Source organism: Dromiciops gliroides, chromosome 3 (genome assembly GCF_019393635.1).
Source record: "Dromiciops gliroides isolate mDroGli1 chromosome 3, mDroGli1.pri, whole genome shotgun sequence".
NCBI classification, from domain to species: domain Eukaryota; kingdom Metazoa; phylum Chordata; class Mammalia; order Microbiotheria; family Microbiotheriidae; genus Dromiciops; species Dromiciops gliroides.
In genome coordinates, this window is record NC_057863.1 from 287,582,017 (window position 1) to 287,609,038 (window position 27,022).

General features: G+C 38.0%; 1 protein-coding gene and 1 pseudogene across 1 annotated transcript in view; both read left to right on the forward strand.

Annotated features, from left to right (window-relative positions):
• Positions 1 to 27,022, forward strand: part of DMD (dystrophin) — a 2,325,391-nt gene that overhangs the window by 1,082,489 nt on the left and 1,215,880 nt on the right.
• LOC122746074 lies at positions 12,738 to 14,263 on the forward strand (annotated as a pseudogene).

The window sequence follows — 27,022 nt, forward strand, 5'->3', positions numbered from 1 at the left end:
GGCCAGATTTGAACTCAGGTTCTCCTGAATCCAGGGCTGGTACTCTGTCCACTGCGCCACCTAGCTGCCCTGATATAGCTTATTTCTGAAAGTATTGAAATATAGCCATTAGCTTTTCCAGTAACATTTAATTTCATATTCTTTTCAGGATGGCTTAGTCAAACATCTTGTATTTTATCTTCAGAACTTAGTACCATCCCTTCTGCAACATTTAGGGATTGGTCTTTGTCTCATCAATATGGCTCACTGTTTCAGTGGTAGTATAGGCTCCAGCTAAATGTTTCATTGAGTAAACAGTAATCCTTAGCTTCACCAATCCTGTAACACAGGATGTCGATTATGCCCCTTCAAATAGACTCAAATAATTGACATTTAACTCTTTATATTTTACTAATTTGTAGCACTGATTTTTGTTGTTGTTTGTCCTTTGTTCTGGAAGAAGACGATGACTTTGGGGATGTGGCATTGGTATAAACAACTTGAATACATTTAGCAATGAAATGATCCTTCAGGATTAGCCTGTAAAAGATGCCATTAAAGAAATAAGTCTTAACATGGTATACCTATTTTGTGTTTATATCATTGTAGAAATGTGTAAAATTGTCTTTTGCTGATATGCAACTCCTCAGGTAGTTGTGAAAGATTTTCTTTTTTTAATCTTATCAACCACATGTGACCTAAAACCTTAGAGAGAGATTATTGTTGAGTTGTCTCAGTCATGTCCAACTCTTTGTTACCTTATTTGGGATTTTCTTGGCAGAGATACTGGAGTAGTTTGCCATTTTCTTTGCCATCTCTTTTTACAGATGAGGAACTGAGGCAAAAGGGTTAAGTCATTTGCCCAGGGCACATAGCTATTAAGTGTCTGAGGCTAGATTTTTTTTGTTGTGTTTTGTTTTGGTTTTTGGTGGGGCAATGAGGGTTAAGTGACTTGCCCAGGGTCACACAGCAAGTGAGCATCAAGTTTCTGAGGCCAGATTTGAACTCAGGTCGTCCTGAATCCAGGGCTGGTGCTTTATCCACTGTGCCACCTAGCTGCCCCCTGAGGCTAGATTTGAACTCAAGAATGGAGTCTTCCTGACTCTAGACCTGGCACTCTATCCACTGAGCCGGCTAGCTGCCCATATATAGAGAGATATGAGTCTATAAATAGGGAGGCCAAAAAGTATTTGGTGCATGCCATCATTTTTTACCAGTGAGAGTTCTGTATTCTTATTTAGGTGCTATGAGTGCCATAGACAGTGGGCATCTCCTTCAGTCCTAGAGAGTCTATAGTGTTCCCCAGGGGCAGCTAGGTGACTCAGTGGATAGAGCACTGAGACTGGAATCAGGAATACTCATCTTCATGAGATCAGATCTGGTCCTAGCATGACCCTGGGTGAGTTACTTAACCCTGTTTGCCTCAGTTTCCTCATCTGTAAAATGAGCTGGAGAAGGAAATGGCAAATCACTTCAGTCATGGAGAATCAGACAGGATTGAAATGACTGAACAACAACAAACAAATTCTGCACACTTTGCAAAATTTTCTAGTTACTGCTGTTTGGGCTAAAATTAGTCAAGAATAGGGCAGCTAGGTGACACAGAAGACCTGGCCCTGGAGTCAGGAAGGCCTGAGCTAAAATCTTGCCTTAGAAACTTGACACTTAACTAACTGTGTGACCCTGGAAAAGTCATTTAACCCCTATTGCTTCAAACAACTGGGACCATCTCCAGTTATCTTGATGTATGTCTTGCCTGTGGACCCAGATGACTGGAGGAGAGAGTGAGGCTGGTGGTAACTTTGCACAGTCCTCCCTCACTTAAATCTACTTCACTGCAAGTCATGTCATCACTCTGATGTCATGGTCCTCTTTGAGAATGAAGGACAGGGGGCAGCTAGGTGGCCCAGTGGATAGAGCACCAGCCCTGGATTCAGAAGGACCTAAGTTCAAGTCCAGCCTCAGATATGTAACACTTACTAGCTGTGTGACCCTGGGCAAGTCACTTAACCCCAATTGCCTCACCAAAAAAAAAAAAAAGAGAGAGAGAGAGAGAATGAAGGACAAACAACAGTCAAGGGTACTGCTCAGAGGTAGCAGAACTAGCTGCCTCCTCTCTCACTGAACTAGAACACTTGGATTCTCCAATTAAAAGAACTATGAAAAACAAAACAAAGCTATGGCTTAAAGTTTTGTCTCCTTTTCAAAGGAAGATAGACCTAGAGGTCAGCTAGTCAAGTGTTAATTGTCATTTATGTGCCTGGCCATATGCAAAGCACTATTCCAAGGCAAAAGACAGTGCATGCTCTCAAGGGTCTCCCAGTCAAATGAGGGAGGAAACAAGAAAACAACTATCAACAATATACTAGCTGGACAAATTGGAAACAGTGAATAGAGGGAAGGCAATAGCAATAAGGAGGATAAAGAAAGGCTTTTCTTCAAAGATGGGATTTTAGCTGGTGCATGAAGGAATCTGCTGAAGCCAAGAGGTGGAGATGAGGATGGAGAATATATTCAAGGCATAGGAACAGCCACGGAACAAAAAAGAAGCCTAGTTGATAGATCACAGAGGATGTGGACCAGAGTAAAGTGCAAAAAGATTGAAAGTAAATGAAGGTTTGAAATCCCCAAAGAGGATTTTATCTTTGATTCTGAAACTGATTAAGAGCTATTAAAGTCTTATCAGTCAATTATGCTCTCCTATGAATGAGTTTATTTTATTGCCTGAGGGAAGGTTTGGAGAAGAATGGCATCAACAAGCACTTGGTGCCTAAGAGGAGGAAAGAAAGACCCAAGAAATAAAATATATTGTGAGGGAAAAGTTAATTAGGTACAGAAAGAACTCTGTAAGAAATAGGACTGACTTCACAATTTTGCTGCAATAGGCCAGGATTGTTGTAGCCCTAGAACATGTTCGAGAGAGAGAGAGAGAGAGAGAGAGAGAGAGAGAGAGAGAGAGAAAGGAAGGAAGGAAGGAAGGAAGGAAGGAAGGAAGGAAGGAAGGAAGGAAGGAAGGAAGGAAGGAAGGAAGGAAGGAAGGAAGGAAGGAAGGAAGGAAGGAAGGAAGGAAGAAAAAGACAAAAACAAAAAAACCTAATAGTTGATTGTCAGTTGTGACTTTTAGTGGGGGTTGAAGTTGATAATTGACCTCGATTTTTCTCTTCAATTGTATAAAAAGGGGGAGAAGTTGTTACTTTCTCTTTCCCCTTAGGATCACTGTATAGAGTTTCCATTTTTCACTGGTCATTTTTGCTGGTCATCTCATTGTTTGAATTGTCCCTTAGAGTATAACTGGTAACAATAAGGTGGAAAATACTGGAAGAATAATTGTGATTACTTGTCTTTCTGTAAAAGAGGTGGCTATAGTTAATACTCCTACTATCTCTTGGCTTACTTATTGAGACTAATTTAAAGGTCATGTATTTCTCAATTATTTAAAGCCTTAATGATTTGAAGAAATAATTTATTGTGAGATATTGTAATATAAAGAAAAGACGGCTGGATTTAGGAACCTGATTTGAATGTTGTCTGTGATATTTAATTGCTGTGTGACCTTGAGCAAATTGCTTAATATCTCTGGACATCAGTTTCCTCATTTGTAAAGTAGAAGGAAGGAAACAATCATTTATTAACTATTAGGTGCCAGAATCTAAGCTAAATACTGTACAAATATTACTTAATTTGATACTCATAATAACCTTGGGTAGGTATTATTTTAGGCATTTTATAATTGAGGAAACTGAGGAAAACAGAAATAAAATAACTTGGATTACAGGGCTAGTTAGTAAATAAGGCCAAATTACAGGATTACAGGGCTAGTTATTAAGTATATAAGGCCAAAGTTGAACTCAAGTCTTCTTTACTCCAGGCCCAGAGCTTTATAGAATGAGACAAAAGTAAAATATGGATATTTTATTATTTTTCTAATCTCTAAATGTATTGTTCTTTCCCCTTTCATTCAGAGCAAAATAAATAAAAATACAATATAACTTAAGTAATGTTAATTTGTGGTTTTCTAAATCAATAAGTGAAGATCATTATGTATGTTTTAGTGGCCCCAGTTTCTATTTTAGCTTCACACCACTTTTCCGTGGAAGTGAATGATCCTTGTGAGCAGAGCAAAGTAGTGCTCTGAACTGTCTAGGTCTACCAGGAAAGCTGGATTTAAATACCTATCAGCATCCAAATACAAAATCCTGACTTCTTGTTGTCAAGTCAGGAGAGCCTAAAAAAAAAAAAAGTTAACACTTGCTAAATGAAGAAATATAATGCATCAATGCAAATATCTTAATGGCTTAATTCTTTAATTCTTTACTTGTTTCCTTCTATATAGTTCTTGTGTCATAAGACAATTTATGAAACGCAAATTGTTTAATATTAATACCATCAATTCTCATTATTTCCAATCTATATGTAAATGGATGTTCCTTTATAACATATTACATGCTGTGTTATTGCCTCTTCATTTTGTTGATATCATGTTTTAGAGAGAAGCATTCTCTCTACATCTTCCCTTCTCTCATACACAATTAAGGCAGAATAAAATATTGGTCCCCGTCAAAAAGTGAAGGGTGAACAACAACAACAACAACAACAACAGAATAAAATAAAATGTTTTTAGTGTGTCGTTCATGTTAACCAAACAAATCTACCCTTTTTACTGTAAAGTATCTAAAAAAGGAAAAAAACTTTTGGCAGACCTCCTTCCCAGAGATAGGTGCTCTTGAGCTACTCAGAGACAGTGAATCATTGTTGGGTAGCAAATATTCCTTTCATAGAACTTATTCATCATTTTAAACTTTAGAAATATCATTGGCTTCTTTTTTTTTCAGAGTGACCAAGTTCCTTGTAAATAGGGTCATTTTGCTTTGAAAACTGCCTTGGTTTCAGATTTTTACTGCTTAAATTGGACCAAGGAAACATGTTCTCTGGGTTGCTGTTTGCTTACTGAAGGAAAACAAGAATGATAGATAGGAAAAATAAGTGCTAAAAGTAATGAGAACATATTCTGAAACCTTTTAAAAACTGGGATACATCTGTTTAACTAAACTTGTCTAGTGTAAATTGGATTGGACTATACTCCAATGAGTACTTAGCCCCTGGCCACTTTGGGGAAAATAATTCAGCAATGACCATCTTGGGAGCTTTGTATTATTGATGGATTCTTAACCTAGGGTCCACAGACACCCTCCCCCCTCCCCAAGAGCTTCATGTATAAATTTTAAGAGGTCTATAAATTAGATGAAGGGGAGAAATTACATCTTTATTTCCGCAAAAATTGTATTTTCCTTTGTAATCCTATATATTTTATTCAGTGCATTGGAAACATAACTTTGAACCCCTGGAAAAGAGAGAAGAGATATTGAAGAGATATCATGATGGTGAAAAATAAGATTTGGCAACTGAGTGGATATGAAGGATGAGGAACAGTGAGGAGATGAGGATTACACCAAGACTGGAAATCTGGTTGACTGGACAGAAATAAGGTTCAGAAAAGAGGAAAATTGGGGAAAAAGGCAATAAGTTTAGTTGTAGGTATGTTGAATTTGAGATGCCTATGGAACATCCCATTTTGAAATATCTAATAGGAAGTGGGAGCAGATGCAGGGCATTACTCAATGGAATAATGTACTTGCTGGGGATTTTATATTTGCTTCTTATAGTGGAGAATGAGAATGGGGAGAAAGAACTAGCAATAGAAAAGGCACAAAGCAAAAATAAAATAAAATTTAAAAAAAAGCAAAGAAACAAGGTAAAAGGGGGAAGGGGGGGCAGGAAAGACAAACAAAAAGAGGCATACTGTATAGTGTAGTGGAAAGAACACTGACTTGGGAATCTGAAGACCTGAGTTTAAATCTCCAGCTCTTCAATTTACTTGCTTTGAGACCTTGGGTGAGTAATTTTCCTTCTCTAGGCCTTAGTTTCTTCATCTGCACAATGAGAAGAATAAACTAGGAGACCCAAAATCATGGGCTGAAATGAGATAATGGATATAAAGCATTTTGCACACCTCAAAGTGCTATGGAATTGTCACTTATTATTATTACTATTATGATTATTACTATTATTATCATTAAATTATTATTCCAGTCTGTTGAGGACTTCATTCCCTTAGCTTTCTACTCCAAATGAGCTCCTCCCATCTATCATTCTCTCTGTCATCTCTAGCTGATCCTGCAATGTACTGCTTCCCACTCTCTCTTAGAATTCATAGTGTCAACCTGAAAATTATTAAAACAATCAATGCAACAAAATTAAGATCTTTAATCTGGGCAGAGGAGTTAAAACTCATGATACCTCCAGAGTAGATGCTAGAAGTATCCAAAGATGGGGACCGGAGACAGAGTTTCTATGGGGTAAAGGAGCTGAAGGAAAGAGATTGCCTCTGGGTTAATTGGCCTCACAGTTTCACCAGCTAAATTCTTTTACATGAAGTCCAGAGAGTGATGTGATTACCTTTGTGAGGGTTAGGTATCTCCCAAATTCTTAAGGTAAGCTGTTTTATAAAACAAACAAAAATACAAACAGAAAGCTTGGGATTCTTTGGAGGGGAGAGTTTGGGTCGATCTACAAAATAATCAGAAGCTAGAATTAACAAAGTCTAGTCAGCCCCAAGCAAGTCATTGGCTTGGGAACCAAACTAGATGAAGTCAGTCATCTCTCAATAATTGTATTTATCACCAGCTTCTTTCAAAGCTCAGTCCAAGTGTTATCTCCAGAATGAGGTCTCTACAGATCCCATCCAGCTACTACTCCCCAAATTATTGTGCTATCACTCATATGTGTATGTGCTGTGTCTCCTGACAGGAAGTAAGCTTCCTGAGAGCAGACTATTTCTTTCTGCCTTTGTAGACCCAGCACCTAGCACAGTGCCTAGCACTATAAGTGCTTATTGGTTGATTGGAGGGCAAGTAGGTGGCACAGTGGATAGAGCGATGGCCCTGGAATCTGGCGGAGCTGAGTTTAAATCTAACCTCAGTCACTAGCTCTGTGACCCTGGGCAAGTCACTTAACCCCAACTGCCCTAAAACATCCTGGGCCATCTCCAGTCATCGTGTGTATATCTTGCCATTGAACCCAGATGGCTCTGGAGGAAAGAGTGAATTTGGTGACATTGCATAGTCCTCCCTCATTTAAGAAATCCAAGTCTGTACAACTCATGACATCACCAGAGAACTAACAGCAGCAATAGGTTGATTGACAAAGGCAGATATTCAAATATGTAAACATGAATAAAAGAAAGTGAGAAGAACAAATAAAGTCCCCTAAAGAGCTAATGGCATGATTAGGGATAAAGTGGTGGTGGGCCTGGAGTCAGGCAGACTCATCTTCCTTAATTTAAAACTGGCCTTATACACTTACTAGCTGTGTGACCCTGGGCATGTCACTTAACCCTGTTTGCCTCTGTTCCTCATCTGTAGCTGGAGAAGGAAATGGCAAAACATTCCAATATCTCTGCCAAGAAAACCCCAAATGGGGTCATGAACAGCCTGATAGAAATGAACAACAACAAAAAGAGCTGATGAAGAGAGAGAGAGAGAGAGAGAGAGAGAGAGAGAGAGAGAGAGAGAGAGAGAGAGAGAGAGAGAAGGAGAGAAGGAGGGAAGGAGGGAAGGAGGGAGGGAGGAAGGGAGTATAATGTAGTGTTATGGGGAAAATAGGGAGGGGTTTGGGGTAGGGGTCCTTAGGAATTCCTCCTTAAAGAATTATACCCTCTAAGGGCAGCTAGGTAGCTCGGTGGATAAAGCATTGGCCTTGGATTCAGCAGTACCTGAGTTCAAATCCGGCCTCAGACACTTGACACTAGCTGTGTGACCCTGGGCAAGTCACTTAACCCTCATTGCCCTGTTTAAAAAAAAAAAGAATTACACCCTCTTGCACACAAATCCAATTAGAGTAAAATAATAGTTTATTTAGGTGCTAGGGAAAAGGCATGGCACAGAGGTGTGGCTCCCTGAGATAACTTTCTCCAAGATCAGGAGACAGGCAAATACTTTTATAGAGGACTGATGGTGGTTCCATGAGGTGATCATCTGACTGTGGAAAGTTCCCTTATTGGGGGAGGACTATCCCCCACTGATGGTGGCTGGGGGAAGTTGGGTGAGGGGTAGCTCTGGATCTCTCAAGCCATCTCTCTCCCCCTAGCCACAAAAGGAGCAGCCACACCTAATCTTATCTCCCTGAGGGGTGGGGGAGACTGGAATGAAGGGTGGTGGTCCTGGAGTTAACTCAGTCCTGGATCTTGGTGCCACTTATCTCTTTAGGTGTGTCTGTTCTTTGATTTAGTTTCTCAAGGAAAAGGTTCTTCGATTTACCCCAGAAAACTTCTGAGGTACCCCAGGCCCATAAATAGCAGGAAGAGGTCAAACTTCATAGTTTTAATTTAGGGTTTCAGAGTATTATTATGTACTATTTACTGAAAAACTGGTTACTATTATTCTCAGTTCTTTAAAATTTCTCACATTTAACACAATGGTTTCAAATCTGGGGCCCTCTTCCCTGGGCTGCTATAGTGTTATTTCAAGGGACCCTCAAATTTAAGCATTCACCAAACATTTTCACTTGATCTTTCTTCTGCTCTATGCTAAGTAATGTAAGACATTGCAAAAGAGTTAATGAGTTAACTACTATAATATTAGAGACACTTCTGAATAGTACAACTGGAGTAGCCCATCAGGGTGAAAATTATCTTCCAGCCCCCAGAATCAAACAATTGTTTAACATCTTAGGCACTAGTAGAAATAGAACCGAAGCCTGAACACTTCTGCTGGCTAATGTAAACAACAGATATTCTGTTTCAGTTACATTTTGTCGGTACTGTTAATCTGCCAGTTTTAAAAGCAATTGCAATTCAATTTAGTTACTTATATTATCAGAAAGCCAGGTGTTGACAGTGGATAGAGCACTGGACCCCAGGAGTCATGAAGACCTAAATTCAAATTCGACTTCTGACAATAACTAGCTGTGTGACCCTAGGCAATCTCTGTTCCTCAGTTTTCTCATCTGTAAAATGGGAATAATAATAGCACTTACCTCCCAGGGTATTGAAAGGTTCAAATGAGATAATAATTGTAAAGTGCTTTTCAAACTTCAAAGTGATATATTAATTTTAACATATTATTATAATTATTATTACTATTGTTATCTTTATATGAGGAATGAGCTATTATTTTGTGAGAAAACCAAGACCGAGGGAGCTTTTATAACTAGCCCAGTGTCACACATCTAATAACACAGGCAAAATGTAGACTCAAGTCCCAAGCTCTATTCACTATGTCACCTAATTGCCCAACTATATTCACATTACTACTTTGTTTTGTTTTGTTTTAACATGACTAATAGAAATGACCACCTGATGTAGGCAAAATTAAGAAGTAGTTTATCATCAGCACCTTCTCCAGACATATAACAGTTTGTGTTGTGTCTTGACTACCTGGGACGCTTCTTAGTATTATTCCCTAGTTCTTTGGACACTACCCAATCCTCTATCCCCATCAAAACTTTTCTGTTTGGTATCCCCAGGCTTTTCTAGTTGGCAACTAATAAATCTGAACTAAATCATGCATATGCTAATGATGCTGATGGATTACTGTTATCCCTACAGGTAACCTATTTGAATTTTAATAGGAGCCTTCAGCCTAAAAACAAGAGGGAAGCTTTTGATACGTTTTAGAATAGGAAATAGCTAATGGTTGGAGTGGGGGTGGGAGGTGGGGGTGGGGAGGCTTTTAGGCTTTTAAAGTTTTTCTTGTTTGTCCAGGCTCTAGGTAACTCCCTTTTGTTCCCCAAGACCTATCCCTAACAAGGGATCTCAAAATAGCTCAGGCAGCAGCTGGAAAGCTAAGCTTCATTACTGATCACCTACCTATGCTAATTGTCCCTGTTAATAAAATATCACAGATTGACTTCCAGTTCTTAGGAACATAGGCAAGTAAAGTTTCCAAAAGAAACTCTGTCTTCCCAAGGACACGGAAAAATAACACATTGTATTTATATAGCAGTTTAAGGTTTGCAAAACACATTGTCTCATTTGATCCACACAACAATACAGTGATGACAGGGCTGGCATTATCCCAATTTTACAAATGAGGTAACTGAGGCTAAAGGAAGTTAAGTGATATGCCTGAGGTCACACATCTAGGATGTATTAGAGGCAGGATTTTGTCAACCAGTTGACAATTTGAAATTGGGTTTTCTTGATTCCAAGTCTAATACACTGATCACAGTGCCATCAGAGAAAAACAAACATAAAGACAATTCCTCCCTTGGCTAGTTACTAATGGGCAGGACCCCAGGGCACTCCCACACCAAAAAGATGTCAAAGGGGACACCAGGAAGCTCTAAATAATATGTCAGGCAGAGGCAGAAACATTACAGAAGTGTCCTTTCTCTGCATTTTTGCAGAGTACCTCACACCAGAATGATTATTATCAGGTTTCCTCAGAGAAAGGACATATAGGCTGTGTGATTATGGACTAAGCTGCTTTGGCCTTACACATCCCCTACACATGGTTCCTAAATACTACTGAACTTTATAGTTCTGTTCTTTTTGCTTCCTTTTCCCACTGCCCACTGCTCACTGCTCTTCCCACACACACACACAAACTCTGTGTATCTTGTAGGAGAATATTCTACAGTGTTTTTGGTTTTGTTTTGTTTTTGTCTTTCTTTGGAGGGAGGTGTGTCTGGAGAAGAATTATACTGTTATCACTGTGCCTTTTGATTAAATTTCTTTTCTAAGAAATGTCACTGTTGTATTCAAGCCAGCTCATAGAAACTCTCTTGTTAAATATAAAAGTATGAGCAACTAATAAGCCTTAAGAAATCAGCAAATGCTACAAATCAGGGTTTGATTTTGTTATGGTGGAAAATGGGTTACAGGGTTTGGGTTAGGGGTATGGGTTTGGGGTTCTTAGAAATTCCTCTTTAAAGAATTATACCCTCTTGCACACAAAAGCAGTTAAAATAAGATGGTAGTTTATTTCAGGGCAAGGGAAGGGAGGGGAAGGGAAACCATGAAAGAAATCCTTGGACTTCTCATGGAGAAGCCATCTCTCTCTTCAGGACACAAAGGCAGCAGCCACACCCAAACCTATCTCCCCAGGGGTAAGGGAGACCTGAATGAAGGGTGGAGGTCTCGAAGCTAGCTCTGTCCCAACTGGTTCCCCTTATCTCTAGGCGTATCTGTCCTCTAGTTTAGTTTCTCAAGGAGAAGATTCTGGGTAGTATTCTGGGCCCCATGACAATTTGTTCTGTTAATTGTTTAGAATTAAGAAAGTGATGGGAAAATGTTTATAATGCAGATTCATCTTTAAAATGTGTCCTGGGTCCAGTTTTTTTTTTTCCTGTTTGGTGGAGTCAATTGTTAAATACTTACTAGCATACCCCTGGCTAATGTAGTCTATTTGAATTTAATGTGAAAAAGACCCATGAACTATGCTCAAAAGGCTATAAAACTGAGCATACCATAAAACCAGCAATACCATTGCTAGGTCTAAATACCAAAGACATCATCCCAAAAAAGAAAGGGACCTATTTGTATAAAAATATTTATATCAGCTCTTTTTTTTTTTTTTTGTGGTGGCTGAGATTTGGAAATCAAAAGCATGCCCATCAATTGGGAAATGGCTAAACAAGCTGTGGTATATAATTGTAATAGAATATTATTATTCTATAAGAAATGGCAAGCAGAATGATTTCAGAAAAACATGGAAAGACTTACATGAGCTGAAGTATAGCGAAGTGAACAGAAACAGGAGAACCTTGTACACAGTAACACAGTATTGTTTGATAAAGAACTGAATGACTTAGCAATTCTCAGCAATGCCAAGACAATCCCAAAGGACTAATGATGAAATATGCTATCTGCTTCCAGAAAAAGAACTGATATTGTTTGAATACAGCCTGAAGCATGCTATTTTTTACTTTCTTTCATTTTTTTCCTTTTGAGTTTTCTTGTACAAAATGACTAATATGGAAATGTTTTACATAATTGCACATGTATAACCTATATCTGATTGCTTAGTGCCTCAGGGAGGGCAGAGGGAAGGGAAGGATGAATAGAATTTGAAACTTAAAACTTTAAATAAAAATGTTTTAAAAATTGGGGAAAAAAAAAGACCCATCGTCATCTACAGGGTTGCCTTCAGAATCCAAGGTAGCAGCTGCTGCCCTAGTCACCCAATATGTCAGTATGAGTAGGAGATGAAGTAATGAGCTGAGAGGGAGCATTTACACTGCTTTTGCATGCAGATAGGTCGTTATTTCTTATCTAGTAGAAGTAGAGCATTTATCTCCATGTTGAATTATCTTTGCCTTAGATCAGAGCTTCTTAAACTTTTTCTGCTCCGGACCCCCTTTCACCTGAGAAATTTTTATGGGACCAAGGTTAAATAGGTATATAAAATAGGTATACATAACCTTTTACTGTTGCCAAAATTTTTGTGATCCCCATATGAGGTCATGACCCACAGTTTAAGAAGCTAGGGTTTAGATAACCAGTTTGGCACAATAGCATTGGTTCTGGGGGCAGAGTACCTACATTCTGACACTAACAAGGCAGTCTCAGGCCAGTTTCTTGTTCAAATTCAATGTTTGAATGAAATGAAGCACTCATAGGTCATCTAATAGTTAACCAAAAGTGGCTTACTTAAGCCATAGCACATCCTTCAACAAGGCTAGACCAGTGCAATATGGAAGTTATCTAGTCAGTCAGGCTGTTTGTGCCAAATGCCATAGTCTTAAGGGCCCAATTCCACATGGATGGACTTTTGGGGGCCCTTTGGGTGAACAGAAAGCCAAAGAAGCTGCTGTCAAGGGAAGCCCTGGCTCTTGGAAATAATGGAGACATCTTTGTCACCTTTCAGGGTAAAAACCACACCAAACTAGCCTAACCCCTTGTAGGGGAGAGCAGGAAATCCAGAGAGAGATAGCGTTCTAACATAGGCATTTAATATTTCAGTAAATCATAATTTAGGCACATGTGAAACCATGGACAAGTCACTTGAACTCCCTCTCTGGACTTTAGTTTTCACAACCATAAAATAAGGGCATTGGACTAGATGCTTTCTAAAAACTTTTGTAGCTCTAGATCTGTGATCTCATGATCTGATGGCCCTTGCAGAATTACTGTATGTGGGGAATTTGCAGTGAGACTATAGAATATTGGAGCTGAAAGAGATATGAGACATTATGTAATCCAGTAATTTCATTCAAGTAGTGAGGAAATTGATACCTAAAGAAAGGGAGGGGGCTGCACCACTGATCTGGGCCTGCGACACACAAGCAGAGGAGAGGGAAGCCGAAGGGTCACCAAGGGTCTAAGCAGCCGAATGGTCAGTCGCTGCCACCCCCACTCTGTTGAGAGAGAAAGAGCTCTGTGGGTCATGACCGGCTGTTCTGGCACTCGGGGGCAAGTGGCAGGCTGGGCACGCCAGAGCCTCGATAGACACCAACAAGTTTGTCCACATCCACTATGTCATTATTCTTTGTCATTCAGATAAGAGGAAGGATCCAGTGGAGATTTCTCCTGAGCAACTTTCTGCTGATCTGACTAGTCGTCCCATGTGAGTTGTGGGCTGGTATCATTCTCATCCACATAACTGTGTGGCCATCACACATTGATATTCACACCTAGGCCATGTACCAGATCATGGATGAGAGCTTTGTGGGAATTATTTTCTCCTGTTTCATTGAAGACAAGAACAACAAGACTGGCCGTGTACTCTACACCTGCTTCCAGTCCATTCAGGTCCAGAAGAGCTCAGAGTATGAGAGAATTGATATCCTACTCCATGTTGTGCTTCAAAACACCATGGGGAAAACGTCCTTTGAGACAGCCATAGAATCACCCAGGATTCTGTGCCAGGAGGAACAAGATGCCTACCAGACGGTCCACAGCCTAACCCACCTGGATGCAGAGACTAAGATCCACAATAGTTCAGTGTTTGCCAAGAATCTGTGCAATCAGACGTCGGCCATCAGCGGGCCCCTCATTCAGTGGCTGGAGGACAGATGGGAATTTAACCATAAGCTGCTGGTGAAGTTAGAGGGAGAGAAGGCAGCCCTGCTGGAGGAGCTTGATAGCATGGACTAAGGCAGCTGGGCATGTTCTCAATTATTAGTGCATCTACTACATGAAAAAAAAGAAAGAAAGAAAGAAAGAGAGGGAGTAAAATACAGTTCTTCTGATTCTCAAGAGGATATCCTTTCTACTGCACCAACTATGTCTAATAGTATTTCTTGATTGAACCAGATTTGACAGTGTAATGACCAACTATAGTTATTGCCAACAAAACTATATCACTACAGATCACAGAAATGAAAGGAACAGCTTCTAATCTCAATCTTGTCCAGTTTGACAAATGTTTATTAAGAGCCTATTCCTGGGGCAGCTAGATGGCGCAGTGGTTAAAGCACTGGCCCTGGATTCAGGAGTACCTGAGTTCAAATCTGGCCTCAGACACTTGACACTTACTAGCTGTGTGACCGTGGGCAAGTCACTTATTCCCCATTGCCTTTAAAAAAAAAAAAGGAGGAAGCAAAAAAAGAGCCTATTCCATTCAAAGAGTTTGGCTAGGTATAGACAAATGGCTCACATGACTGGTCACAGAACACAGAAGTCATGTCCTTCATAGTATCTTTAGATCATTATGGATTAACCAACTCTTCCTTGGTCTGAAGAGGGAGGAGGTACACCATTTACAATCCTTAAGAAGGAAGCCTAGAGACTCAAGTGACCATGATGTTTATAGGATTGTTGTGTAGAAGGAATATTAGACTTGTTTTTGCTGAGGAGAGAGAGAGAGAGAGAGAGAGAGAGAGAGAGAGAGAGAGAGAGAGAGAGAGAGAGAGAGAGAGAGAGTCCTAAATGGCTCACATGAAAGTAAAGTTTAAAAACTTAATCAATGGCAAGATGCCCCTAGAATACATGTGAGAAATGATTATTTGTAACCAGTGTTTTGGAGACATTCAGAGCTCCTCCCCACACTTCCTTCTTACTAATACTTTGGTTAATTTTTACCTTCCCTACTGATGATATTTGGTCTTACACAATTTATGCCAAATCACACCCAGGTGGAAGCTACTGTGCTCCTATCAGCTTGAGTAGGGTCTACATTCTTTCTCTGATGTCTCTTTGACCAAGATTTGAGTGACCCAAATCACATATTCCAAGACCTCATTTTAACATAATCTCAGATCACATCAACCAATATATTAGATTTGATGAACCACCTCCTCTTCCAAGGGGTGACTAGGTGGTGCTGTGGATGGAGCACTGGCCCTGGAGTCAAGAGGACCCAAGTTCATATCTCATCTCAGACACTTGCTAGTTGCATGATCCTGGGCAAGTCACTTAACCCCAATTGCCTTAAACATCCAGGACCATCTCCAGTCATCTTGATATATATCTTGTCACTGGACCCAGATGGCTCTGGAGGAAAGAGTGAGGTTGGTGACCTTGCACAGCCCTTCCTCACTTAAATCCAATTCAGTGCAAGTCATGACATCCCCCTGATGTCAAGGTCCTCTTAGAGAATGAAGGACAAGCAACAAACAACATCTTCCAAGGGTATATGAGCTCTGACCCCACCACTTAGAGGTCTTTGGTCAGAGAGAGATATCCAATGACCATCCTTTTATTAATAATCTGCTGGTTTTATTAATAAAATGATTAAATTACCCATAAACTATGTCTCTTATATTCTTAATAGTCACAAGTAGAAGAAGAAATATATTAAGATGGTAATATAGTTTCCATTACAGAATAGATGTTACTTGGGGAGGACTAGTATCCATGAGAAAGGGACTACCTTATGCATATCCAACAAAAGCTTTCACAGCAAAAAAGAATTCCTTTTCTTTCTTTTGCCTCAGGGTTGTCCTAGTGGCCAAGTGCTTCTAAAAATGATCATGGCACACTGTATTTTAAATGACAAGTTTCTAAAATAGTTGTGGCAGGAATAATAGCAAATTTACTGGGCCATTTATACAATGTACAAACTGTTATACTAATTCTTGAACTTCTAATATTCCCTTAAGCTTGTAGAAAATAATTTATTTTATTGGTAATTTGGCACAGGGAAGAAAAGATATGACATATGAAAGAGTTGGAGGGGACTGCAAAAGGTATCAGTCCAATCTCATTTTCAGATGAGAAAACTGAAGCCTAGGGAGGTTGTGATGTTCATGGTTCCACAAGGAGTGACAGCTGGAATTTGAATCCCTCAGAATCAAAATCCAGTGTTCTTTCCACTGCTACTATTGTCCATAAAATGAGTATTTTATATTAAAAAAAAGTGTATTAAAGTAACTGGGTAATCTTGATAGCTTGTCCTTAAAGTTCATTTGTTAAACATGACATGTTTAAAGAAGATAATAAGATTTCAGTATATTATTGGTGAAAAAAAGAACAAAAACTATTAACTTACTGTAATAACCACAGCAGTAAAGAACTACTTAAAATGCATGAAAAGCATGTAGTCCCCTAGGACTTCAATCTCTGATTCTCATTTTTAAAGTAAGAATCTTAAGTGTAAGAGAATTTACAGTGGAAGTGTTACACATCAGATTAAAAAATGGCATTTGATAGGACACACTACAGTTTTGGTGGCTACATATTTTGGTTACCAATTAAATATGACAATAGCCATGAGGTAGAGCCTGGTTTTTAGTTAAATAAGATTAGATGGCTATAACCAAAAATATGAATTTCATTACTATTTAATGTTAACTTCATTTATGATTTTAGTTGTGTTTGTTGTTTCTTGTCTTCTGGGTTTTTTTTAAATTCTTCATATCTATTGTTACTTATGGCATAGTAACATTGCAACATATTTTGACTCAGAAGCCTATTAGAAGGCTTTTCTGCACCAAAAACTAAACAGATAAGAAACAAAGAATAGCTTTGAATGCTCTCTTCTGCATCATTACAAACTTCAAGAAGTAGTTTCTACAAGCATCTATATTGAGTTTGTACCAGGTAGAGGTCATGGTTCCCAGGTCTAGGCCTCATTAGCTAGCCCCCGCCCCATCCTGTATACACACACACACACACACACACATGCATATATATATATATATGTGTATGTGTGTATGTGTGTATGCATGTGTGTATGTACACACATGATTTAAGCAAGCTAATGTGCCACAGTAGAATGTTCTAGGCTTCTATCTTCCTAAACCTATGCTAGAAGTAGTTACTTTCCCCACCACATTGGAAGGGTGGCAAAAAGGCACTGCCTGTAAAGTCGCATTTACCCCCTTCCCTCTAAATCTGTAAGAAGTCAATATTGTTCTGCATTCCTTTTTTTTTTTTTTTGTGAGGTAATTGGGGTTAAGTGACTTGCCCAGGGTCACACAGCTAGTATGGGTTAAGTGTCTGAGGCTGGATTTGAACTCAGGTACTCCTGACTCCAGGGTGGATGCTCTATCCACTGTGCCACCTAGCTGCCCCTCTGCATTCCTTTAATAAAAAAGTTTTTGCCTCACAACTTTTAAACTTTCAAGTTTTCAATCATTGATTGTAATAGGGATCAGTCTCTCATTGTATTCTGTTGAACTCACCTTCTCAAGGATTTCACAGCAATTGAAACACTGAATTAACATGTTACTAGCACTGCATATGGTATACTGAGATATTGAACTGCTTTTTGTCAGCTTGAGTAAATAACTCTCATCTTACACCCAGAGTTTTGGAAATGAAATTGTGTTAAAACTACATTAAACTCTTATTCTCATTGATCCTGGGACTGCTGCATTATTTAGAAGAATATAGGGCAATAAAAATTTGTAATAAAAATAAGACTGTTATTTTCCTCCATTTTAAATATTCATATTAATTGAAATAACATAAAGAAGGAATTGAACAGACTTCAATAAATACATTGAATCTAATACTAGTAAAAGATAACTTTCAATTGCATACATTATTTCAAAAATCCTATACTAAAGTAAGTGGAATAATTAAAAAGGCATTTATGATTGTCTTTGCAGTCCAGCAAGAGATGCCTTAAGGGCATAGGATTTAGATCATAGAGGGACTTTTGAGATCAACTATTCCAACTAACTCATTATAGTTGAGAAAATTGAGGCCTTAGAAATGGTGTGACTTGTTCAGAATCACATTGCTAGTAAATACCAAAGCAAGGATTCAAGCCTGGGGCCTCTCCCTCCAAATGCAGGGAAGCTTTCTATCACTGCCCCACTCACTATGCCTTCTGGCTAAATCTTAGTTCACCTTCTAATTTGGCCCTTATAAAAAAAAAAAAGCATCCTAAATCACCATGAACTATTTGAAAAATAATCATTTTCCTACTGTCAAAATTTTAATGTATTTAATAATAATGATCTTTTTGGCTTATCTTGCCCAGAATTAGGTCACCATTACCATGTCCTATGGTCTCCCTATCTTGGTTCCACTATCTGACCATCTCGATCTCACTGGAAACTTGGATTCAAACCCAGGCTCCCCTTCCTTCTTTGAAAGGTAGATCTTTCACCTTACCAAATCCACTGCCACTTCTTGAACTTTCAGAGCAATACCCCAACACTTTTTGCAACCTCTTTATATGTTGTCTTCCCCCATTAAAATATAAGCCCTTTGAGGGCAGGCAATATCTTATTTGACTTTACATGTATACCCAAGACTTAGTCCAGTGCCTTGCACAAAGAAAATACTTAATAAATGTTCTATGTAGTCTACCTATCCTTCTATTTGTCTTCTATCTTATAGTTATTTTTACCTAGACAATAGAATAACAAAACAGAACCTAGTGTAATTATAACAGTTCATATGTATAGAGCTATTTGAGGTTTATAAAGGTTTTCCTGTCACAATCCTGTCAGGTATGTATTAAAAGTCAAATTATCTCCATTTTGCATGTAAAGAGACTAAGGTCCAGATAAATGAGGTTGCTCATAGTGATACAAATATCAAATATCAGAGTTGGGATTAAAACCTAGGTCTCTTTGCTCCAGGTTGAACACTCTAAATTTCATCTATTTCTAATATGTCTTTCCTAAAAATATCAATGCTAGTCATATATCCCAGTACTACCAATGTTGTTTCTAGTTCTTAAATATTGTTTGACCCTATATAAGATACATATCTTTGCTCTATTTTATCCAGGTTACATTAATATTCAATCTTAATTTATCCTACTCTATTCAAAGTTTTTAATGTATTTGCTTGTAAAAGCTACTCAAACATTTAAAATATCTGTAGGCTATGGAAATGAATAAATTTTTGTTCCTGCATAGTCTGTCAAAGCATACATACTTGTTGTATAGTAAATCCTTGTCAATATTAATTTATTTTGAGAAATGTTTCTATTTTACTATTACTTTCAAATAGCAAATTGTTAAAAGATTTCATTTTGGAATTTTTTGTCTAACTTTTAAAACATTACAGTGTAATCTTACCAAAAGGCTGTTGTGTCATTTCAATTGTGTCTGACTCTTTGTGATGCTATTTGGGGTTTTCTTGGCAAAGATACTGGAGTGTTTTGCCATTTCCTTCTCCAAAATATGCATGTAGATGTTTGGAAATAGATGCATATAATATACATATTTATCCATGTCATATATTAATATATATATATATGTATGTGTATGTATATACATACACATGTGTATATATGTAAATACTGAGAGACTGGCTTTTTTTCCAATTTAACAGTAGAATTACTGAAGACGAATGTTCAACTATATGGTTCACATAATTCCATCAATATTTTTTTTTCAAAAATTTGTGAATTAATGCAGTTCTTTCCCATTTGGAAGATCTAAGTTGTTCTGCAGTGCTACACATGACCCAACTAATATAAATTATCACTCAGTTCTAAGTTAATTACTTAGCTCCACACGGTTGCCTTTACCTCACCTTACTGTTAGGTACATAAAGATGGGGAACTTGGTTAGGGCATGTAACTACTTCTCTCTATCTCTAGGGTAAAAACAGCCATAGTTATAGGACAATTGTAATCTCATATTGTCTAAGAAGAATAAAGAGAGTAGATGGTCTCTGAGAGGCTCTATTTATTTTAATAAGTGAGTTGCCAAAGTTGTGAGAAGGCAAACAGACTCACTTGAACAGATCACACTCCTTCCTATAAAACTTCCAGAACTTTCTGGTTTCTTGAGCTGCCCTGATGGATAGATTAAAAATTTTGCTGGAGTCCCAGCAAAATTGTCCAAGTCCTTTGAGCACTCTGAAGCTCTCTCTGACAAGTTTCTGGCATTGATTCCATACCCATTCTACTTCAGACATATTAGTTCTGGCCCCTCCATTTGTGTATACGTGTGTAGGATGATGTTAATGGACTGCACTAGTTTCAGAAAGAAGTATCAGATGCTTCCTTAGTTAGGAGCTGTATGTGTGTATACGTTAGTATCCATCCTGTGTTGCCTCAGTCTCTACTTTGGTATATAACTTCCATATTTCTTCTAATTAGAATTCTAATCTCTAAGGACTCAAAGAATGAAGCCTTTTTGAGCCCTAGAGATTTTATCCTCAGTACTTCAGTCTTTCTCCTATTTGATTAAAATTTATTCAGAGGAATAAACCCTGAATTTTGGGCATGCAATCATTCAGATCTAACTCCTGTGATACTTTTCTCACCAAGATCTTATTCTGAGACAGGGAAGAATGAAACATGCAATTCAAATCAGCAAGCATTTACTAGGCACCGACTATGTGACAGGCACTAGGTTAAGTGCTGGGGACACAAAGAAAGACAAAAGCAGTCCCTGTTCTCAAGGAGCTCATAATTTAATGGGTGTAGACAATATGCAAACAACTATATACAAACTATGCAGATACACATACACACACACATATATATGTGTGTGTATTTGTATTTATATGGATGAATAAATGTATATATGTGTGTATATGTATGTGTGTGATAACTTTGCTGTATTCTCAGAGTGCGGGCACTACTACTAAGGAGGAACAGGAAAGACATCTTGTAATAGATGGGATCTTAGCTGAGATCTGAAAGAATCCAAGGGTTGTTAGGACATGGAATCAAGGAGGGAGAGAATTCTGGGCATGAATGATAGGCCAGTGTCACTGGCTGCCAGAGGATATGGATAGGAAAAGGAATAAAGACACTGAAAAGCTAGCAAGGGGTCACTTAATGAAGGGCTTTAAAACCCAGAGGATTTACATTTGATCCCAGAGGTAATAGGGAACCACAAAGTTTATTAAAAGGGGAAGCATGGGATGATATGGTCAGATGTATACTTTAGGAAGATCACTTTGTTAGCTGAGTGGAGAATGTGCTGTTGTGGGGAGAAACTAACCATCAGGTTATTGAAATGTTCAAGGTCAAGGTAGTGAAGGCCTGCATCAGGGTGGTGACAGTGCCAGAACAGAGTGGGCATATAAAAATGTTACAAAGGAGGAAGTGACAGCTTGGATATGTGTAGGGGGAGAGTAATGACACCTAGCATGTGAAACTGGGTGCCTGGGAGTTTGAGGTAGCCCTTACCAGGTAAAGGAAAGTTGGGAAGAGGGAGGAGTTTTGTGGGAAAAGTAATGAGTTTAGTGTTTTGGAGATGTCTAATAAGTTGTTGGAGACGTGAGACCAGAGGTCAGCAGAGAGATTAAGACTGGATACATTGATTTGAAAATCATCTGCTTAGAGATGACAATTGAATTGAACTGATGAGATCATGAAGAGAAAGAATATAGAGGAAAGAAAGAAGTGGGCCCAAGACGGAGCATTGGGAGAGATCCACATTTAACAGGCATCACCTTGTTGAAGATCTGTTAAAGGGGACTGAGAAGTGGTGGTCAGACAGGTAGGAGTAGAACTGGTGGAGCCATGTTGTAAATATTTAGAGAGAAGAGAGCATGCATAAGAGATAGGGTAGATAGGGTCAAAGACTATATAGAGCTACAGAAGAATGAAGACTGAGGAAAAGCCATTAAATTTGGAGAGAACTATTTCAGTTGAATGATGAGGTCAGAATACAGACTGTACTATGTACCTTAGTGATCCCAGGTCAAAGACTATATTCACCTTATAGAGGCAGAATGCCTTACTAGTAAGAGTCTAGACTTCCATTCAAATCCCTTCTAGTTAACTGAGCCTGATTCACTTATTCTTTGTATACCTCAGTTTCCTTATAAGGTTCTTGGTCTCAAAATGCCTTTCAGCTCTAAGTCAGTTATGCTATGTTCCTCTTTTTGAAATTGTCTGGGCATATCTCCTTTCCCAATATGATAGGGATGCTACTAAGTATTTATTTAAACTTTCAATGAACTTTTAACTTAAACATTTATTGAACTTCTGATATGTGCAATGCACTTTTAGGCCTGGGGATACAATGGCAATAATAGAATAGCCCTTAAATAAACTATTTTGTTTCTTGATGACTGTTTACTATCTCTGTGGCCTTATAAATATTACCTTATCTTTCTGTTGTTGCCTATGAACCTGGCTTGACTGTGGGATAATTAATAATAATGATAGTGATGATAATAATAATAGGTATTTAAATAGAATTGTTGCATTTTTAAAGTGTTTTGAATTATTTCACTTTAGCCTCAGAATACCACTGTGTATAATACTGGGGTTACTTAACGTCTCAGCTCTCTAAATTGCAAAACAAAACAAACAAAAAAACCCTGAAAACCTGTCAACCTGTATCAGAAGAAGAAATTTCCTTATTCAGGTACTTCCTATACAAGTAATATTATAATTCAGCCGTTATCTTTATCCTCTATATTAACCTTCAAAAGGACAATAGAGTTAATCTCAATATTCAGGTTTTAGGTTTATTGAATTGTGGTAAATAAAATTATATGGGGTCGCCCTATAATTGTCCCAAGTGTTAGGGAATTTAGCTGGGATTTATAATATATTTGTTACTTAGAAATTAGAGGCTATTGCACCAGTTTGGGGGCATTAAACATTTATTAAAGCATATTAAATATTAGTAAAGAGATAAAGCACATGCCTCAGAAAGTTAAGAAGACCTACAAACCTAGGATAGAGGGGAAAGAGAGCAGCAAGGGAGAGGGAAGAGCATGCCAAGAGAGAGCAAGAGACCCCTCTCTAGGGATTTTTAACCCATCTCAGGTAGAGGTGGGTCACTCCACCTTGATCCAACTTAATTGGCTGGTAACATTCAAGTCCATTGATTGACATGACTTGAAGGTGGACTTAAGTTAGTTAACTTCCTTTAGTTAGTTAGGAAGGTTGATCTACATTTCCTTCAAAATTCTCCTGACTCTGGGCTGGCCCTGCAAAACCAGCCAGAGTTAATGTGTGTATGTGTTTGTGTGGGGCATCTCTGAGTCCCCCAAACCCCATTATTTTCTCATGGAACATAGTGAAGACCACAGATTTTTAGTCAGAAAAGAACCTCAGAAAGTACCTTGTCCAATTTATAACTGAACATGAAACTCCTCTACTCTGTAACCAGTAAATAATGCAACCCTTCCTTTAACACTTTAAATGAGATCAAACCGACTACCCAAGATGACGTTCTGCATATGGATATTTCTGACTTAAGTGACAGCATAGCTGTTAGAAAGTCTGGCAGAGAGGATAGAGAGGGGAGACGGCCTTGGAGTCAGGAAGACATGACACTGGACAAATCATTTAGTGTTTCCATGCTCCAAGAAACTCTTTGAAAAGTACAAGAGGAACCCACATGTACAAAAATATTTATGACTGCTCTTTTTGTAGTGGCAAAGAGTTGGAAATTGAGGGGATGCCCATCAATTGAAGAATGACTGAACAAGGTGTGGTGTATGAATGTAATGGAATACTATTGTGCTACAAGAAATAATGAACAGGAAGATTTCAGAAAAAAAACAGAAAGATTTACATGAACTGATGCTAAGCAAAGTGAGCAGAAACACAAGAACATTGTACACAGTAACAGCAACATTGTTTGATGATCAACTGTGATAGACTTAGCTCTTATCAGCAATACAATGATCCAAGACAATGCCAAAAGAATGATGGTGGATAATACTCTCCACATCCAGAAAAAGCACTATGGAATCTGAATGAAGATTGAAGCATATTATTTTCATTTTTTGTTCTTGTTTATTTGTTTGCTTGTTTCTTCTTTCTTCTGTTTTTTTCCCTTTTGTTCTGATTCTTCTCTTAGAACATGACTAATTTGGAAATATGTTTAACATGATAGTAATATATAACATATCATAACTTGCTGGCTTCAGGATAGGGAAGAGAGTAAGAAAAATTTGGAACTCAAAATCTTACAAAAATGAATGTTGCAAACTATCTTTACATGGGTTGGGGAAAATATAATAAAATATTATTAAAAATAAAATGTATAGGGGCAGCTAGGTGGCGCAGTGAATAAAGCACCGGCCCTGGATTCAGGAGTACCTGAGTTCAAATCTGGCCTCAGACACTTAACACTTACTAGCTGTGTGACCCTGGGCAAGTCACTTAACCCCCATTGCCCCACCCCAAAAAAATGTATAGAAAAAAATAAAAGTACAAGAGGAGCAATTGCTCATCTGCCTTGTTTGAAAGGAGTTTGGACCCTCCTTTTCCCACAAAACAAAGTCTTAGGATGCTTTTGCATCAAGTTTAACCATGTCCTTTCACCTATGAAACTCTGGCTCTGTGGTTTTCCCATGCCAATCCTGAATGGTAATCAATCTTACATGACCCACTATATCAGGGTAGAACAGCCCGGCCATGCTTTTCATTTTCCTCAGCATCTCTTATTCCATTGTATGTTGTTCGTTGCATGTTGCACATTGTTTCCTCTTTGTCACTCCTGTCCCCTACTCCAACCTTCTGCCATCTTTCCAGTTCTAGAGCAGTAATCAAATCAATCCAGCCACTGCTCCTATAAAGAGTATGTCAGTCCACTACACTATAACTCCTCTCAACGTCCCTGTAAATTTCCAAACCAAAATACTCTTCCCTGCCCATGATTCTTTTTGTGCATCAGCTCTCTCCATTAAAACAAAAGATCTCTGTGGGTAGGCACTGTTTTCACTTTTATATTTACAGCACAGTACATGGTATACCATGAGTACAAATAAATGATTTTTCATTCATTCATTCTTTACAACTTCCATCTAAGATATATGAATAATTTTTTTTAGATATCAGAGTAAAAATATAATATGGGAAAAATAAGATTAAAAAAGAATATGATACTAAGACAAAATAAATGACCAGTTAGGAGATGAAACTGCTGAAAATTTAATTAAATTGTAGCTCTAAATGTCATCAGTAAACAGAGTGATGCAACCTGTCACTTTATATTCTGTAGACTGTTCTCTCAGTAGGCACTCAAATACACAAATTAATCAAGATGAAACTTCCTTCACTCATACATATACTATACAATTATGCTCATTGTCACAACCATCTATCTCCATCATTACAAATTTCATATACCCCCTTTGAATCTTTCTGTGAGGTACAGAAGCAACACTATTAACATAAGCTAAGAGGGTTATAGCAGGCTTTTACTTTTCTTCCTGGGGGCTCCTATTGACCTTCTGTAATTGAATACTTTATTAAAATATTTATTACTTTTAACATACCAATGGAGGTTTGATTGTACAAAATAGTCATTGGGATAATTTGGAAAATAATCTTCCTCTGGGATTTCATTCCTTACATTTTCTCAAGATAATGCTATAAATTTCTTACCTTTGCTGTCTGGGCCTAATTCAGACCAGTTCTTTAATAGTTTAGGTTTGTTAGTCATAGAAGGATATTCAGCAAAGATGGGCTTTAAGGATACCAAGTTGATTCGGCTGAGGGTACCTTCTTTGTGTGAAAACCCATTGTGATCCCACCAGCAAACTTTCAGAGGGTCTCTAGAGATCCTTGTGGATGATTTGTATTCTGGCAATCAGGAAGTAATGTCAACAGCTTTAGTCTCCTGACCCAACTAAGACATGGGTATGATTTCAATAATATTTAAGGAAAAATTACCTGCCTAGGGGAAGGGGCTAGGATATGTTCTTATCAAAACCTTATAATTGTAATATGATTGTTTCAGAGTCAGAATAATTTTATGTGAGTGAGATAAGACTACCACTTAAGAAAGGGTTGTATACATTGTCCAGAAGTAAAGAAAACTGTTCTGTATCCTTCAATAAACATGAATTATTTATTTATTTATTTATTTATTTATTTATTCATTCATTCATTTATTTATTTATTTATTTATTTATTTATTTATTTATTTATTTATTTATTTATTTATTTATTTATTTATTTATTTTTGCTGGGCAATTGGGGTTAAGTGACTTGCTCAGAGTCACACAGCTAGTAAGTGTTAAGTGTCCGAGGTCACATTTGAACTCAGATCCTCCTGAATCCAGGACTGGTGCTCTATCCACTGTGCCACCTAGCTGCCCCCAAACATGAATTAAGCAAAATATTCACTGGCTCAGTTCTGAAGACAAAAAACCCCCACGAAAGACAAAAAGTTCTCTGCCTTAAAAAAGCTTATTCTTTCTAGTAAATCAACTCAAAAGAAGTATTAATTTCAATACTTCAAAATGAAATGTCAATCTTTCTTCCCCACCCATATCTTTCCACTTTAATTTCTTCTTGGAGATTATCATTCTATCTAATATACTTCCATGGCTCAAGAAATCACATCTTCTGATTTTGATAACAAGCATTTGTAAAACATCTCTTATGTTCCAGGCATTGTATTAAGTCTTGGAGATAGAAAGGCAAAATAAAACAGTCCCTCAAGTTTTTGTTCAATGAGGGAAAATTTGCCTGTTGAATGAGAGATGGTGTGGTATAGAAGAAAGGGCATTAAACGAACCTAGACAATTGTATTTTGCTTCCTTCTCTGCTGCTAACACTGAGAAAAATAACTAATTTCTAAACTTCACTTCCCTCATCCATAAAATACTAGAAATGGACTTGAATTATCCTGAAGATTTTCCCCAATTTATTGGTTGATTATTAAATACATCAAAGATGCGTGATTCATTTGTAGGAATGACACAGATCATGCTTTATAACTTAATGGCCAATCTCCCAGTTATCAAAGAAGGAAAATT